A 17,459-nucleotide genomic window follows, 5' to 3' on the forward strand; every position below is an offset into this window, starting at 1 on the left:
AGCCTGGGACGATGTAAACATATTTTTTCCACCAGCCTGTGGGATCGAAGTTTATGATTGCTTTCCCAGGTAAAATTTGCTAAAGAAAACTGAAACAGGTAGCTGGCCACTTCCAAAAGTAAGTTCCCAGCTGTTCTTCATCTGTCTTTGGCCTATAAGTCTCTAAAAACACATTCAAGGATATTTCTGTAAATGAGGGACAAAACTGCAGTGAGTTATCTGGAGGGGAATAGAATTTTGTAAAAGCCAATAAATGTTTATATGCTGTAAAATGACTGAATTTGTTATGCTACAAATTAATATGAAGTTATATATTTATTAGAGATGTATGTAAATATTACCTTTTCAGTATCATAGAAGCTGTGATCTATCATATTAACATTTTTTTTTGCATTAAAGAAACCTACTGTTTGTAGCAGTTTTGCACAGATATACAAAATGTTTTTGAAATAAAAAGTACTTGATATCTAGAAAATTGCTGATTATAGTAGGATTTCTTTTGTAGAACAATGTTACCACCATGACTGGTATGCCAATAATAGTATCTTCAGGACTTTTTGGGAATCACATTTTACAAAATATGTTGGCAATGGCATTTCTGATGTCAAGATCTTTAAACGCTGACAAACACAGACCTTCCAATTTTTTGTGGTGAGTATATAACCATGTACCTAGGCATGCTCAGTTTAATGTATATGTTGATCAAACACTGTTTATTTCATGTGGGTGATTTTTCTTTTTTGTTTAATGGAACAGAAACCTAGAAACCACATCCCCTCTGAAGAAAGCACCTCTCACCTGAAGAGAAGAACATACTTGCTGTCTCTTACACTCACTTTTTATGTGGGTGTCAGAAGGTGCAGAGGACGTAAGAAAAGGTGAAAAATAGCCCCTTAGGCAAACAAACAAACAAACAAACAAAAAGCATTATCTTAGAAATTCATTTGATAACACTTTCATAGGGCCTACTGCTCAAAAGAGGCATGGTGTGCCAATGAGAGATGAAAAGCTGTGTATGCACTCCTCATCTGTCCTTCCCACTGAGCTGCTGAGTTTCTACTCAACAAGAGCAAGTGCAGGGTCCTGCATCTGGGTCGAGGCGCTCCCAGGCACAAATCCAGGCTGGGCAGTGACTGGCTGGAAAGCAGCCTAGAGGAGAGAGACTAGAGGGTGCTGGTGGACAAAAAGCTCAACATGAGCTCTCAATGTGCACTTGCAGCCTGCAAAGCCAATCAGATCCTGGGCTGCATCAGGAGAAGTGTGGCCAGCAGGTCAAGGGAGGTGATTCTCCCCCTCTACTCAGCTCTGCTGAGACCCCACCTGGAGTACTGCCTCCAGTTCTGGAGCCCCTATTACAAGAGGGATGTGGAGGTGCTGGAACGTGTCCAGAGAAGGGCCACAAGGATGATCAGAGGGCTGGAGCACCTCTCCTATGAGGACAGACTGAAGGAGTTGGGGCTGTTCAGTCTGGAGAAGAGAAGGCTCTGAGGTGACCTGATTGTGGCCTTCCAGTATCTGAAGGGGGCCTACAGGAAGGCTGGGCAGGGACTTCTCAGGATCTCAGGTAGTGATAGGACTAGGGGGAATGGAATGAAACTGGAGGTGGGGAGATTCAGGTTGGATGTAAGGAGAAGGTTCTTCACCATGAGAGTGATGAAGCACTGGAATGGGTTGTCCAGGGAGGTGGTTGGGGTGCTGTCCCTGGAGGTGTTTAAGCCCAGGCTGGACGAGGCTCTGTCCAGCCTGATCTAGTGTGGGGTGTCCCTGCCCATGGGAGGGGGGTTGGAACTAGATGGTCCTTGTGGTCCCTTCCAACCCTGACTGATACTATGATACTCCTCCTCTGTACCTCCCACTGAACATTCTTTAACAGAAGACCAAAAATAGTTTGGTCAGCTTTTCTGTATCAGAAGGCTACTTGCTATTATGTACAGGTGCATTACGTGTGTGCCATAGAACAGCCATAGTGCATCATTGCCTAGCAGTAGGGCATAAGAAAAATGCAACCCTGGTACAGAATTGTTATGCAGATGTAAAGTGTTTGCTTGAAACCATTGCCTGTGTTCATCGTGTTTCAGTATAAGTTGGCAATACCCATATCAAAATCTAGAGGAAGATAACAAGTTAAAAGTAATCAATAGTAATTTATCATTTAATTTATTACTACTCTCTCAAATTCTAGAAGAGTGCTTGATATAATCAACTGAAGATATATCAGGATAATTTAATACATTAATAGTTAGACACTGAAATTGAAGTTCCAATTGCTTTCTAGGCTTGATTATAGATCTGTAAAATATTTCTTTCCAGCTACATCAATTGCTAATTTGGCAGAAAAAATTACAACAAATTAAACTCTAATAATGAGCTTTTACTAAATAAGTTTGTATCTTCTGGTTTGAGTGTAGGAAGACAGCATTTTTAAGTGCATTAACCCTAGCTCATAGAAGGTATTTCTGAAAACATGTGCCTGGGATTACTGTGTGGATCCCAGCCTTGGGACCAAATGCTGTGTGCTGTAGTGCTGCCTCAGGCAACTTCTAAATTCCAACTAGGCTTTTCCTGAATCTGTCCTTATACTTGTGTGCTTTCTTCTGGACTCACAGAATCATATAAGCATTTCAGCTGGAAAAGACCTCGAAGATCACTGAGTCCAACCATCAACCCAACTCCACTATGGCCATTAAACCATGTCCCCAGTTGCCATGTCCACATGTTTCTTGAATATCTCCAGGGACAGCGGCTCCACCACCTCCCTGGGCAACCTGTTCCAATGCCTGACCATTCTTTCCATAAAGGAATTTTTCCTAATATCCAGTCTAAACTTTCCGTGGTGTGCTTTTTTGTCATTTCCTCTTGTCCTATCACCTGATACTAGGGCAAAGAAACTGTCCTCTACCTCACCACAACCTCTTTCAGGTAGTTGTAGAGCACAATGAAGTCTCAGCTCAGCCTCTATCTTCTCCAGACTAAAGAATCTTAATTCCCTCAGCTGCTCCTCATAAGACTTGTTCTCTAGACCCTTCACCAGCTTTGTTGCCCTTCTCAATGGACTCATCCCTACCCAGGTAGAAATATTTTCTGGTGAGTCAAATGATGAGGCCACAGAATGAAACATACCTTTAGGATTGAGGCACTAGCTGCAGGTCAGCAGATGGAGTTTGATAGGTCTGTGTTTGAGACTAGTTCTGTGGGTCCAAGCACTGGGTACCACTGCTGGGTACTTACATAGTAACACAGCTCCAACTAACCTGAAGGAAGTTTTTAGCAATTTAAAGTTAATTACTATTACCATTGCATGATAGGTGATCAGAGCAATGCTCAATTCACTATGGGATATGAATGGACTTTCAAAAAGAAGCTTAGGACTGTATTTCTCCATTTTGGATGTGACAACAAATGCTATTTTTTTTTCCCTCCCTACCCTTCATCTTTTAACAAACATACAAAAAACAAAGACGTGAAACAAGGCTGGGCTCCCTCCAATAGTTACAAGTGATAAAGGAAAAAAGGTGCAATCTTCAACTTTCAGTATCTGCTGGATGGCTACTGGGTAAGTTAAAGTGGCAAAGCTGATGCTTTAGAGGTCACATTCTTCTTATTTCTGTGTATTTACATGTCTGAGGCAATGCAGCAGGTGGCAATTGAAACTGTAAGGCAGGTGTAAGAACTAGATCACAGGTAGACAGCAAATATTAGGAAATGCTATTTTTGTCACGTTTAAAGAAACAGAACTAATTTCTAATTAACATATTTAAAAATATTATGAGCATGTAACTCTATGTGAATATTTACACTTCATTGGGACATTACTCTCTAAGTATCAGAAGTCTGAAGCAAGAATTCTATTTTTATCTTAGCAGATTATTATGTTTTCATTTTCCTACTCCCTGTGTAATCTAAATTAATTCAGTGTGCAACACACAATTTGCTACAGCTTTAAAGTATTTGCATGTCTTTTTATAATTGAACGTGGACTTTTTCATCTTCTGCAAATTCACTCGTTTCCTATTATGAATTCTTATAGCATCACATATTATTTTCCCAGATCTGATGGTATTTACACTGGAGTTTGAAGTATCTAAAGATAGCTTAACATTTAGAGTAAACATGAACAGGTATGTAATGATGTGCAAACCTGATACAGCAGGTAACTAACACTTTGCAGAGTACAACATATAACTATTCAACAGTCTCTGAACTGACCAAGACAGATCTTGGGCCTATCCTTAGCAGGGGTATCATACTGAATTTGAATGTACAATTTTACTGGACAAAAACGTTTGCTGGCTTTTTAACATGTCAGATTTTGTTAGTTGTCTTTAATATGTTTATGATTGGCTGCAATTTTTGGATTTTCATTGAATTATGTAAATTGTGCCAGTACTCCTAATGAACTTCACCTGGATGGTTTGGATAAGGCTTGAACTGCCTTGCATGATCACTTTCTCTGACTGAATAAGTATACTTCACAGAACAAACATTTTAGTATAATGATACCGAACAACAACAAATCATCTGATTTTTAAATCTATTTGGGTGTAGATTATGAAACCCCTAACAACTCACTACTTGTATTTGGCAATATTCTCTGACTTTTGAAAGAGCATGCTAGTACTGCTGGTAAGACCATCAATCAGGCCCATGAGCAGTACGACTATTCATAGAAAAACATTTGCATCATTTATATTACGTCTAATAATGAAAACTTATGGCAGTGAAACCACTCCAATTCATACCCAAATGATTCACACTAAAAAAATAAAAAAGTGGAAAAGATGAACAGAACAGGCAGAAAGAAGTTTCTAACAGCTACAAAGGCTGTAACAAAAGCAGACATTGTGGCAGTAGAAAACAAATTGCCAGCTATTGTAAATGCTATTATTTTCTCAATGTGCCTAAATAGCATACTACCAAGACTCCCACTGACATTGCTAGTGTGGAAATAGAATATTATTGTGAATGCATTTTCAAAATATTATAGAAGCCAATAGGGTCCACACAACAGTCTATAGAATACGCAATATAAGCTATCAAGCTCTCCCTCTCCTTTGGTGTCAGAAAGCACGTTTCTTGCACAGAGTGAGCCTGATTTTTGGTAAGGCCTCTGTTTTACCATAATAAATATAAATAAACACAACTAGTGCATTTGCAGGTTTAGAAGAAATTTTTACCTCCCAATTTCCATTTAACTCATGCAGTCTGCTACAGTTTTGACTTTTCACTTTCATCACAAGACTTATTCCTAGATGAGGTATATTGTGAGGAAATACAACATGTCATGGCTGAACATCATGTCTAACTCACCCACAAACTGTTAGAGATGATTCCATGTCGCTTGTTTGGGTACAAAAGAGGCAACACTGAGTGCTATAATGCTGCTGAGCAAAGTTTGTCCAAAAGTAGTGTGCAAGAAAAGTGTTTTGCCCAAACATGTTGTGTCTATTAAAATTCATTCTTCCCTCAATGATAAATTATTTGTTTATACAAAGCTTTCAAAAGAAATGAGAGAGGGTTTTTTGCAGTTCTATTTCTCTTTCCTACACTGTTGCTACATTGTAAAAAGCTTCATAAGACAGCTCAATTTGCTGATGATATGTTGAAGGAGATAGGTTCACACACACACATTCTACATATCTATACTCTAGAAAAGTAAGCTTCATCATAATATTTTGAAAAGTTCCTAAGTGATTTACAAGCTTTAATGATCAAAACAGTTTCATGATTTAGATTCTAAAGCACTCAGGAAAATGCCAATTTTTGCAATAAAAGATGAAGACTTAAAACACTGACAAATACACAGGAATTCTTGGGTTCACCAATACAATTGTAAGTTCAGTTCTTTCAACTCAGTGTATTCATTGTCATATGACATTTAGAGGTTTTTGTTCCCCTTGGGAGTTTCACATTGTGTTAACAGATGCAATTAAGAAATAGTTTGCTTTTAAAAGTAAAACCAACAAACTGCTACTTAAGGTAAAATGTACATTATTGTTATTCCTGATTATTCATACACTCTTATACTAGTTTCTTACACAATCCTAGAAATTTATATATTCCATCTTTTTAGCTTTATTTACTCTATAAATTTGAGGGGGAAAGCAGCCTCTTAAAAGTCATCAGTTTGAATACCTGGATATCTTCCTTGAGATATATGACTTTTAACTCAATAGTTTTAGTAACTCAGATTTCTCCATCATTTTCAGTGTAGAACCTTCACTGTCATTGTCAAATGCTTTAAAGAAATAAGTTTTCTGTAGCAGTGGTCCATATCTGTAAAGTCTTGCATATTCAGTTCTTGTTTTTTGATTTTAACGTGAGTAATTTGTTTAAAGTCTTCCATGAGTGTTTGCTGTAGGGAGCTGGGGCTGTATGAGAGTACAATGTACATTGTGAATGTTAAGGATTGACAGCATTGGTTTTGAGATTATAATTTTTATCATGCATGCACATGACTAATTTGTAGAATAAACTCAGTTTGTCTGTCTCTTGCTATGATTGGCAAAACTGTTAAAAGCTTCTCATAGAACTGCACCCAGAACCTTTTATGTGAAACAACACTTCTATATAGAATTTCATACAGAATCATGCAAAGATTCCAGGAAAGTCTTGCTACTATTGTAGGTAGTTAAAGTCTTGGTAAAATCTGTGTCTTTAAGATGTCTCTGTCTGTGTGAACATCTTTGTCTACATGTAGTGTAATGAATCTGTGATTTTGCTACTATATTACTTTTCTTTGCTTTGGTAAAATCTTATCTGTTTACAATGAAAATTTCCTAGAATACATATGTTGCAACTGTCTTGACAGAGAGAGAACTATTGTTATCAAGGTAAACTCAGCACACGTTTCTCATTGTGTAGCTGAGAGTTCTCAGCATGCATATATAATTAGGACCATTTAATACAGTTCCTACTGAAAATATTCACATAAATAGCAGCAAATGTGCAGTACCAACTTCATGATAGTCAGAGAACAGATTTTTCAACATGGGAAGTGTGATAGATTTTAACTTGTCTGATTAAAAACCCAATCATAAAGGAACACAAATTTAGTAGCTTAAGTTTCATATTGCAAAATTAATGGCAAACCACACATGATTAAACTTTTACATCAGGTCTCACACTTCTTTGTTTTGCTGGAACATTATGAGAGAGGTTATGTACATTCCACATCACCTTACACGTTTTCATTGTATTGGATCTCAATGCAAGGAGAAGTGTTAAGCCTGACGACACAAACTTCAGGAGATCAATATGAATTTCATTGAGCAGGACAAGCTGCATATTGTAATATAGATTGGACATCCTATAGCTAAGTGAAACCTTAAAGGTATGGATGGATTCCAAATAAATGTCATGAGAGTATGTCATGCCACTGTTTCTAAGAACATTAAACAAATACCAGCAATTTTCTCATATAGCAGCTTCAACATCTAGTAGATGTTTTTATTCTTGCACATCCCATACCTGCATGTGCACACACACACACACACACACGTTTGTCCACCTGCCATTTTTTTTAATGTCAAACAAACAAAAAACCCAAAACAAACAAACAAACCAAACCAAAACCAAACCAACCCAAACAAACAAAAACCCAGACAAAGCCAAAGAAAGTTCTCACAGAGTCATTGTTACAAATTTCCCCATATAGAGTCATTATTAAAAATGTAAACTGTTCACATGCCAGAGAAGTAGTGCCAGGATTAGGAAGCAAGAAGTTGCTATGGTACACTAAAATACAGTGGTTAGACAGTTAATGTGTGAAGCAAATTCCAGCAGCTAGCGAAATGCTAGCAAAAACAATGCAAGTTCAACAACTGTGATGAATAATTCAAAGCACACCCTCAGTGCAAGCTTTCCTGCACGATTTTCCATCTTCACTCAAATTCAAATTTTATGGTGTTTGTACCACACAAGCTTCACAGTTAACAGAAAATTATCTCAGAGGATTCCTTGGCGATGTGGCTGAATGTGCAGGGCTTGCATGTGTAATAGCCCTAGCAGCGGGCTTTCAACTTTGGCTTTAGTTCTCTATTGATTCAATCTATTAAATTGATATGTCTCTATGATTCTGTGATATAATCTAGTAAACAGCATAAAGAATTACCTGCATGGGACGGATGTCACCTGTTTGCTTCCAGTTATTTCACATACATACTCTGAATTTATCTGTTCCTCCCGCAGCTTCTATTGTCTTGGTAGAAGACAGATTTTGAAGAGAGCATCATGAAACACGTGTTGTACAACATATTTGCAGTTTATGTTGAATAAATTTCTTCATGACTTCATGCCAATTTTCCACCAAAACACACACATTAGAGGATGGAATAGAAAAAAAAAAAAAAAAAAGATAATTTTATATGCTTATTACTGGTATATTCTTTAAGTTTGGAGGGACAAATCTGTTTTATGAGTATATAATTTGGCCACCTGACTAGCTAGCTATTGGTTCTATCTGAATCATAGTAATTCTGAGGGAGCAATGAGACATACTAGAATGCATTTCCTCCTGTCATCCAGCCAAAGGATTAGAGATGGAGCTATTATTCACTCCCCAACCTTAGCATCAAAACAAGTTGTTTTTTGTTTCTTTCCTTTTTTCATTTTTTTTTTTAACTACAGTTTGAATTTGCTAATGACAAAGGGAACTCCCAGTGGGTGTGACAATCATGAGATAATCAGCTTTAGAGGATTAGAGGACCCCAGGGGTGTGATTAGCCCAGGTTGGCCAAGCCCTCTGTCATGAATTAATTCAGAAATGAATATTTGCATTCCAGCACTGCATCTTAGTGAAACCAATCTCCAGCCTAAGAAACATTTATTATTTCCTCCCTAGCCCCCCCGCTTTTTTTTTTTTTTTTTTTAAATGAAAAGCAATTCACATAGTACAAGACAATTGGCAGCTGTGGCTAATGAAATGTGAGATGATTAAGCAATAAGAATCTGAATTTTGTGCAATTCACTTCTGCCAATGATCTCTCAACACAAAGAACATGTTCATTGTTATTTTTAGTCAGTCTTTTCCCTACACTTTCATTAAATACTTGATGGAATATTTTCAATTCATTTGATTCCATGGTTGACAATCAGATAACTTTTCCTTCCATAATTAGCAATTATCAACTGTACAAAAATACTGAATGCTGTTGGGTTTGCATAATAAACAAAAAGCAGAAGTGATGGTAGCAAGTTTGCTGAACTGAAAATATATCTTTTGTGCACTTGACAGCTATTTGGGGATTTGAAATGGTGTTACATACTTATGGATGCACTGGCCTATGTGTCTGACAGTTTCATTCACTGCAAGCAGGCAAAATTGTCACTTGACACACATTTCACCAATGAAGTTGAAAAAAATAGGCCAGAGAAACATAATGTCAGTGCAGCAGTAATTTAAATCAGTTTTATCAAATAAAGGAGAATAATTACATGCAATAAAAGATACAAATGTGTATGGATAACTTTTTGCTCTAAGAGAGCTCATTATATGTACAGAAGAAAACAGATGAATGGCAGCCATGTGGGCTGCTTAGTATGGCTTACATGTGCACTATCTCTCTTCTTTATATCCCTTTGCCTGCTGGTTCCACAATCTGTTCTTCAGTGTTGGCAATCTCTTGGATAAATTTTTTTTGTAATCTACTTGTTGTGATCATGTGTCTTAATTTCCATGTCTATATAATGAAGAAGTTAGTGATGAACTCTCTCTAAACAGTGCCTTGAAATTTAGTTACAAAAAACATTGCATAGCATCGGTAAAGGCAATTAATTTTCTATTTTCTTGCCTGAACTTGCTTTTCTTTAAAGATGTGTTTTTTCCTTCTCTTTGGGTAAAATTAAGAACAATTGAATTCCAGTACTGCCTATGACTCCATCAGAAATTGTATTTTAACTGAACATAGAGAGAACTGAGAACTATAGTTCTCACTTTTGACTTTCTCCTTTATCAATCCATTCTTCCATCTTATCCACCAAATCTCATTTAATCTGTTCATAAAACATTTCCCATTACTGATTTTGTTGGCTATTTTCTGTTACATTCCCTGGAGGAAATTTATGATTTTTTTTTTCCAATTGTCTGCGTTGCCTGCTTAAGTACTTCAAAGCACTTTACAGAATCTGAAGTTGTATTTCTTCACCAGTAGTAGCAGTAGTCATAGCTGTAGCCCTGATGACAGAAAAGCAGTAAGATTCTGTAAAAGCCAATACTTAAGCCTCTTAGCCTGAGTATTAAATTGTCCTATGTTATGTGGCCTGGAGAAAGGAAAGGAATAGAGATTGGAGTTGATGGGCTTTTACAGGCTTTGTTGAATCATAACGTGTTAATCCAAAACCTGAAATTTAGCTTCTACATTATTCTTACTATTTGTTTCCTTAGAGCAATTCTGTACTTAATATCCTTTATTAACATTTTAAAAGGAAATTTTAAAGAAATGTCAATGGTTCTGTACCCCTGTTGAGATTCTTCTCCCTTAAATCCCTTTGCAACCTGTTTTGCCCTCTTCCCTTCTTAATCTCTCCTTGAGTACACTCCCCTCACAGCCACTGACAAATTCATGCATGGGTTGTGCAGTTAGAGGACTGTGACTTAAAAGCTGAAAGTTCATGCAAAGTGGTATATATCTTGTCATTATATACTGACACAAAGCACTAAATACAAAGTGCAGGAGACTTCTTGTGAGCACCGGAGTCCTTGACAGCCTGACTGAGAAATATTTTAGACATAATTTCCATTTGATTTTAGTGGGTGCATAAGTGATTCTGCCCCTCAAAGACAGCTGAAGAAACAGCTTTTAATTGAGAATGGTCTTATCTTAAGAAATGGAAAGGAGTCAGCCGTGAAGGCAGCTTCACTGATAATATTGCAGTTCATCCGTATTCAATATAGCGTGCTGCCAGCAAAACTGTGTTCCGTATTCTGCCTAATAAATACTAGTAAGTCCACGTCTATTGCATAGGGGCAGAACCTTCTGTAGGTACGTGTTACCAGTCTTAGTGGGAGAGAGCAGAGGAATGAATTGACTCCTTCCAATATGATTGCAGCAAAACAGTCACTGTTTGCAGTGATCCCACCCCATAGCTCGTCAATGAAACCTGCAACATTGCTGGCTGCTAGAGCTACTGCTGGATGGAACCTAGCAAATAACTCAGCTCCTTCAGAGCAGCCCGGGGCTGAGCCTGCTCAGATCCAGGCAAAACCACTGACTTCATAAACAAGTCAGAGTTTCTGCAGAAACTGTGGAGTAAAAAAATGTTAAGTGGTTGGCCTGTTTTCTATATTGGCTATTTTTATACAGATGTATTATGTCAGAAACGAAGGAGCAGGGGGACCGCAACTTACAGAAACAGGCAGATGTGTCCAGAATGACATTCAGAACAAGAGAAATGTGGGTTGCATGTGTATACAGGAACATTTGAAATTCTACAAGGTGCCTTTCTGTATCTTCAGGTGCTACTGTGTCTCAAAAATGTGGCCTTTAATGTTTGTATTTCAGATGTTAAAGTACTTTTCAAGTTCCATTATTTTACAATCCTAAAGCACTGATTTTTATTTTTTTTCCTGTTCAACTTTAATGATTCATACTGTACCATTTTAGGATGATAAACAACTGTGGTACAATGTATCTTTCATATTTTCCTTAAAAGGGCAAAGATATTTTAAAAATGTTTTAAGCTGAGTTTTATCCAAATAAAAAAGCATTGGCTGCATCTAATCAAATAGCATGGATAATAGGTCACTGAACTGAACAGATTCTTCTCAGGCCCCTAATGCTATGATGAGCATGAATGTGAAATTCCTGCTGCACATGTTACAGATAATGGATTTTCAGCAGTCACTCAGTGAAATAGCATTTCAGGTGGTGTATTTTATTTACAACCACAAATGAGGTTTAATCTCTTACTAGAATACACATTATGGTGTTTTAGGATTACGTTTATTCAGTAAACAACTTACTAAGATTAACAGAAAGGGTAGGTAGGTCATAGTAACACAACAAATGTGATGAGGATGGATAACTAGGTGTTGTAAGGGTGTTTTAACCATATTGATGTTTGACAGCAAGGATTGCAGAAAAGGTCATATTCAGTACTCAATAAAAATATAAGAAATATGGCTTCTATACTGATTATAAAAATATCTATTGTGGCATTTGTATATGGTGCTATAAGTTTCTGTCATGGAGAATTACAGCCAGGGGGACCTGCACCAGCTAGTTGCTTCAAGGTGTGGGGGCGCTGAAATAATGGTAGGGACCAATGACTAAAAGACTGTGAGTCCTTGAAGTCCTCAGCCTGTGTTCACTGCACGAGTATGGTCCACATCCAGTTATTGTGGTCAGCCATCATTTCTGTACTGGTTCTGTATCCACCCTGACCCACATACTGGAACAATTTTAGTCTTGGGGGTTTCATAGAGGAAGAAAGTACAGGGAAGGACTAGAAAGACAGGTACCCTTAATAACATTGTAAGATATGAATTAAAGTTTCTGGTCCCCTGCAGAATGATCCATGGTTCACAGTGTCTCAGGGAATATTTACAGATGACATGCAGCTAGCTCACAGGAGATGTATCTTAACTCTTCAGTACAATTTCAGTGTTAAGGAGTGAAATCTTCTTTAATAATGTTGGAGTTGACCATGTTTGTGTCCCACAAAGTTAACTGTCAATATAGAACCCCTTTGTACTGCTTATAGTCTCAAAAAGGGGTACAGAGTCACAAAGAATATGTCTTCATTAAGTGATAAAAAAGCCCTAACTAATCTACACATTGTTTTGGTTGTCTGTGTTTTCTGTATAAAATTGGTGGGAAGGTCTTCCAAAGGCTCTATTTTTAGCTGTAAAATGTTGCTGACTTTGGATTTTAGGCAATATATTTGCTTTGTTGTTCTGTTCTTCCCTTAACATAAAATAGTGATTGGATAAGCATCATGGACGCTGAACAGTCAATACAACATCTGAAAGAGCTCAAAAATGCGGATTAGCTGTGCTTTGTTGCATTTCTCCCTCCTGGTAAAGGAACAGCAAAAGTGTTTCACATTCCCAGGAGATTTTTTGTAACTAAAATTTCAGTACCAGATAGCTTGCTATTATATATGTGTAAACAATAAGTTGTAATTAATAAGTTTTGAACATAAGATACAGGGTCAGTTTCCAGAAGGCTCCCAGACTGTATGAGTTTATGTCAGATTTGTACCATGAATGTTCCCACAACACAGTTCTCTAGAGAAAAATGTATATTTGTTTTCATTCCTGTAAAGTCTGAGCATGTCCAAAGCGATGTTTAGCATGGAAACAACTCTGTAGTGTGCAGTGCTGCTGCTGTGTCATTACGAAGCATTTTAGAATGTAGTTGCAATAGCTATTTTCCAGATATAAATATCCAGTTCCTCTCACAGAAGCAAAAGTAATGATCCTTCTTTTAGGTAACAAGTGATTGCTAGCTGGTATTTCCCCCCAACCCCCTAAAATAGAAGTTTTGGTTTAAGAGGAAAAAAAAAATACTTTACTTGGCATCTATTAAACACTTTTTTCCCCTAGAATAAGCTTTATAGCAAGTTTTGGTTTGGCTTTTATTTCCCAAAAGAGCATTAAAATGTTTGCTTAACTGATAAATCAAAACAATTTTCATGAGAGGCACACAGATAGGTGCACACGTTTTGCAAATTCTTACAAATAAATGTAAATCTCTTTGTTGTACAGTAATTTTAAAAGACCTCTTGTCTTTTTAAAAATAGAAGTCTTTGGAGATGTGTAACCTGAGATACTGCTATCAGCCAACACCTGCTTCAGAAAAGCAAGCAGATCTGCCAACTGACAGCAAGATTAAAAATAAGATTTGATCAAAAATTTTCCTCAGAATTAATTAGCTGAGAGGTTTTCAAGGCTAGACTTTCTCAGATTGCTTGACATTTATTTTCTGTCTTTTAATTTTGTGATGACAGCTCTATGCCCGTCTGCTAGCAATGTCCAAATCCCTTTTGATTGCTTTTAGAAGGAGCAGAGTAGCTGCTTAGCTGCAGGGAAGTAGCGAAGGCACCGAACTTCTCTGCGTTGCCTTGTTTGCATGTGGACGTGGTCAGCTATGGACCTCATAGCTGCATTTTGGATATTCTAGAGTGGAAAACTTCAGGAAATCTCTTGCAAGAAAGAAAAAGGGAAAGAAGGGAAAGTGAAAGAAGGGAAAGGGAAAGGGAAAGGGAAAGGGAAAGGGAAAGGGAAAGGGAAAGGGAAAGGGAAAGGGAAAGGGAAAGGGAAAGGGAAAGGGAAAGGGAAAGGGAAAGGGAAAGGGAAAGGGAAAGAAAAACTATTTTAATTATCTCCTTACTTGGCATTAAGTTTTCCACCAAATCAAGCAGATTATTGATTATTTTCCCAATATCTATAAGTAAAATGAAGGTACAGATGCAAAGTTTGCAGCCTAGGCCTGTCTCTAATATGTGTCCACTGAAGGAATAACCCTTTGCAAAGGTATTGTGTACTTGGGGTTTAAAAGTTAAAGGTAAAAGTAAAACACAAAACATTTGGCCAATTGATGGAAATATTTCTGAAAGGTAAAAAGGGGGAGATTTCTTGATGGAACTCAGAAGGTGAGGTGAGATAAATGATGCTAAGAATATGCATTACAATTAAAATTTCCAATTACTGTATCTATATCCAAAACTGTTTTTAAATGAAAGTATTGTTTAAACCCAGATGGTTATCTTTTCAGGGTGTGAAATAGAAATTCTGTGGTGAGCTTCTTATTTTGAACTATGTCCCTATTAGTATTATGTGACATCATAAATTAATACCATAGCTTCACAACTTAATAATTATCTTGTTGATTTATAATGTTACCTTCAATTTAACCAGTGCTGTAAATTCTTTGAATGAAATTTAAGCCTATTAATACAAATGGATTACACAAAAGATAGTTTTGTGTCTTACAGTTATTTGGAACTTGAAGTAAAAAAAAAAAAAACTAAAGTCTTCAGAACAAAATCTCTATCACTCTATATCACACAAAATCCAGGGAACTGAGTGAAATATCTTCTGTCCTATTGAGAGAATCTGGGCACAACTTTGCCCAGGTTTCTTTTGCATCAATTTATCAATCTCCTTCTTCATAGTATCATAGTATCATAGTATCATTCAGGGTTGGAAGGGACCACAAGGATCATCTAGTTCCAACCCTCCTGCCATAGGCAGGGACACCCCACACTAGATCAGGCTGGCCAGAGCCTCATCCAGCCTGGTCTTAAACACCTCCAGGGACGGGGCCTCAACCACCTCCCTGGACAACCCATTCCAGGGTTTCACCACTCTCATGGTGAAGAACCTCCTCCTCACATCCAGCCTGAATCTCCCCACCTCCAGCTTCATTCCATTCCCCCTAGTCCTATCACTACCTGAGATCCTGAAAAGTCCCTCCCCAGCCTTCTCAGGATCTTAGTGACAATCTTAGTGATTCTTAGTGACAATCTTGCTATTAGAATGAAGCCTGACTTTATATGGCTAAGGTTTGTACTGGCTTTAATCTTATCAGTTAAAAGAAGCAGTAACAGAAAAGTTCCTACTTAAAACACATAAAGCAGTCATCTTAACAAGTGTACAAAACCCTCCAAAACATATGACTTTGAATGTCATTGAGTGATTTTAGAGGTCTAGTGTGTCAATTTACCAACATTTTTGTTTCTTTTTAATTTATTGCATATACAGCTTTCATTTTACATCATGAACTGCTCTTTTCTGCTTTGTTCATGAAAAAAAAGAAAAAAAAAAGGACTTAAAGATTCTATTTTGAACAGAACTGGAGACTCTGATAGCACAAAACAGGCAACAGGCAATAGGTAATATTGTGCATGGTGTGGTGTAATCAGAAGTTAGCTGCCAGGGCTAGATATTAGTTTTCTAGTAAACTGGACCAAGTGGAGCCATACATTGACACCTGTGTTCACTGGAGAGAGGGAAGAATTACATTGATTTCCAATTGCTCAGATGGTGGGCCAAAAGCTTCCTGGGAAAGACCAAATACGAGTATGATCTTATAAGCCTGGAGGGGTTTACTGCTGCCATTGCCAAAGAAAGATTGTAATATTCAGTACCCTACCATCATCAAGACATCTTCACCAGCTATCCAGTTTGCCTAGTGTTAGTATTTGAAATATGAGATCACCGTGGACACTAGCTAGTGTGTAAAGGTAATGTGTGGTTATTACAACTCTGTAGTCCATGCTGTTACGTGTGAACAGGTTTCAGGGTTTGCATAATATTTGTTTCTCTCATTATGTTCACAGTTGTGTTTCATCAGCAAAGAATGTTATTGAAGATGACTTTTTTATCTGATACAGTGGTGTTTAGTCAAATGCTCACATGTACATTGAATCTCAGATATGAAAGTGAGGTATTAATCAAACTTGGAGTGTCTTCCAGTTAGATCCTAATCCTAATGTGCTGAAGCAGGGGCAAATGGTACAAACATAGAATCATAGAATCATTAAAGTTGGAAAACATCTCAGAGATCATTGAGTGCAGTCAACATGAATGAATGTAGAACAGAAATGAGGTTAAAAATCTCCTACTTCTCATAGTGGTGAGTCTAGAAGAACTTTCCACTAATAAAAGGATTGTTTCAAATGCAGAACTCTGTTTCTGTAGGATATTTATTTACAACACTATTTCAGTTTTGGAAGGCTTGGCCTTGATTAACTAAGAGTTTGCTTCCTGTGTTTCTAATGTTTAGCCTGGAGAAGAGAAGGCTCAGGGGAGACCTTATTGCTGTCTACAGCTACCTGAAGGGTGGTTGGAGCCAGGAGGGGGTTGGTCTCTTCTCCCAGGCAACCAGCACCAGAGCAAGAGGACACAGTCTCAAGCTGCACGAGGGGAAGTTTAGGCTCGAGGTGAGGAGAAAGTTCTTCACTAAGAGAGTTGTTAGCCATTGGAATGGGCTGCCTGGGGAGGAGGTGGAGTCACCATGCCTGGAGGTGTTCAAGAGGAGATTAGATTTGGCACTTGGTGCCATGGTTTAGTCATGAGGTCTGTAGTGATTGGTTGGACTTGATGATCTTTGAGGTCTCTTCCAACCTTGATGATTCTGTGATTCTGTGATTATGTTAGCGTAATGTTCTATCAGGAATTAGAGGATCTTTAAGGTTCCTTCCAACTCAAGCCATTTTATGATTACATGCATGTATTTTCACTCATCTGAGATGCTGGAGTGGATACAGGGAAGGGCAACAAACCTGGTGAAGGGTCTGGAGAGTAGGTCTCATGAGGAGTGGCTAAGGGAACTGGGGTTGTTTAGTATGGATAAAAGGAGCCTGAGGGGACACCTCATTGATCTCTACAATTACCTGAAAGGAGCTTGAAGTGAGGTGTGTGTTGGTCTCTCTAGTAAAGAAATGATAGGGTGAGAGAAAATGGCCTCAAGTTCCACCAGGGGAGGTTTAGATTGAACATTAGAAGAAATTTCTTC

General features: G+C 37.7%; 1 long non-coding RNA gene across 1 annotated transcript; it reads left to right on the forward strand.

Annotated features, from left to right (window-relative positions):
• Window positions 1–582: 582 nt before the first annotated feature.
• Window positions 583–16,801, forward strand: LOC137441251 (uncharacterized). The gene is made up of 4 exons (XR_010987357.1): window positions 583–651; window positions 757–878; window positions 3,459–3,553; window positions 16,728–16,801. It is a non-coding gene; the product is annotated as an uncharacterized lncRNA (long non-coding RNA).
• Window positions 16,802–17,459: the final 658 nt, after the last annotated feature.

Source organism: Melanerpes formicivorus, unplaced genomic scaffold (genome assembly GCF_026170545.1).
Source record: "Melanerpes formicivorus ecotype bairdi unplaced genomic scaffold, bMelFor1.0.p_v2 SCAF_5, whole genome shotgun sequence".
NCBI lineage: Eukaryota > Metazoa > Chordata > Aves > Piciformes > Picidae > Melanerpes > Melanerpes formicivorus.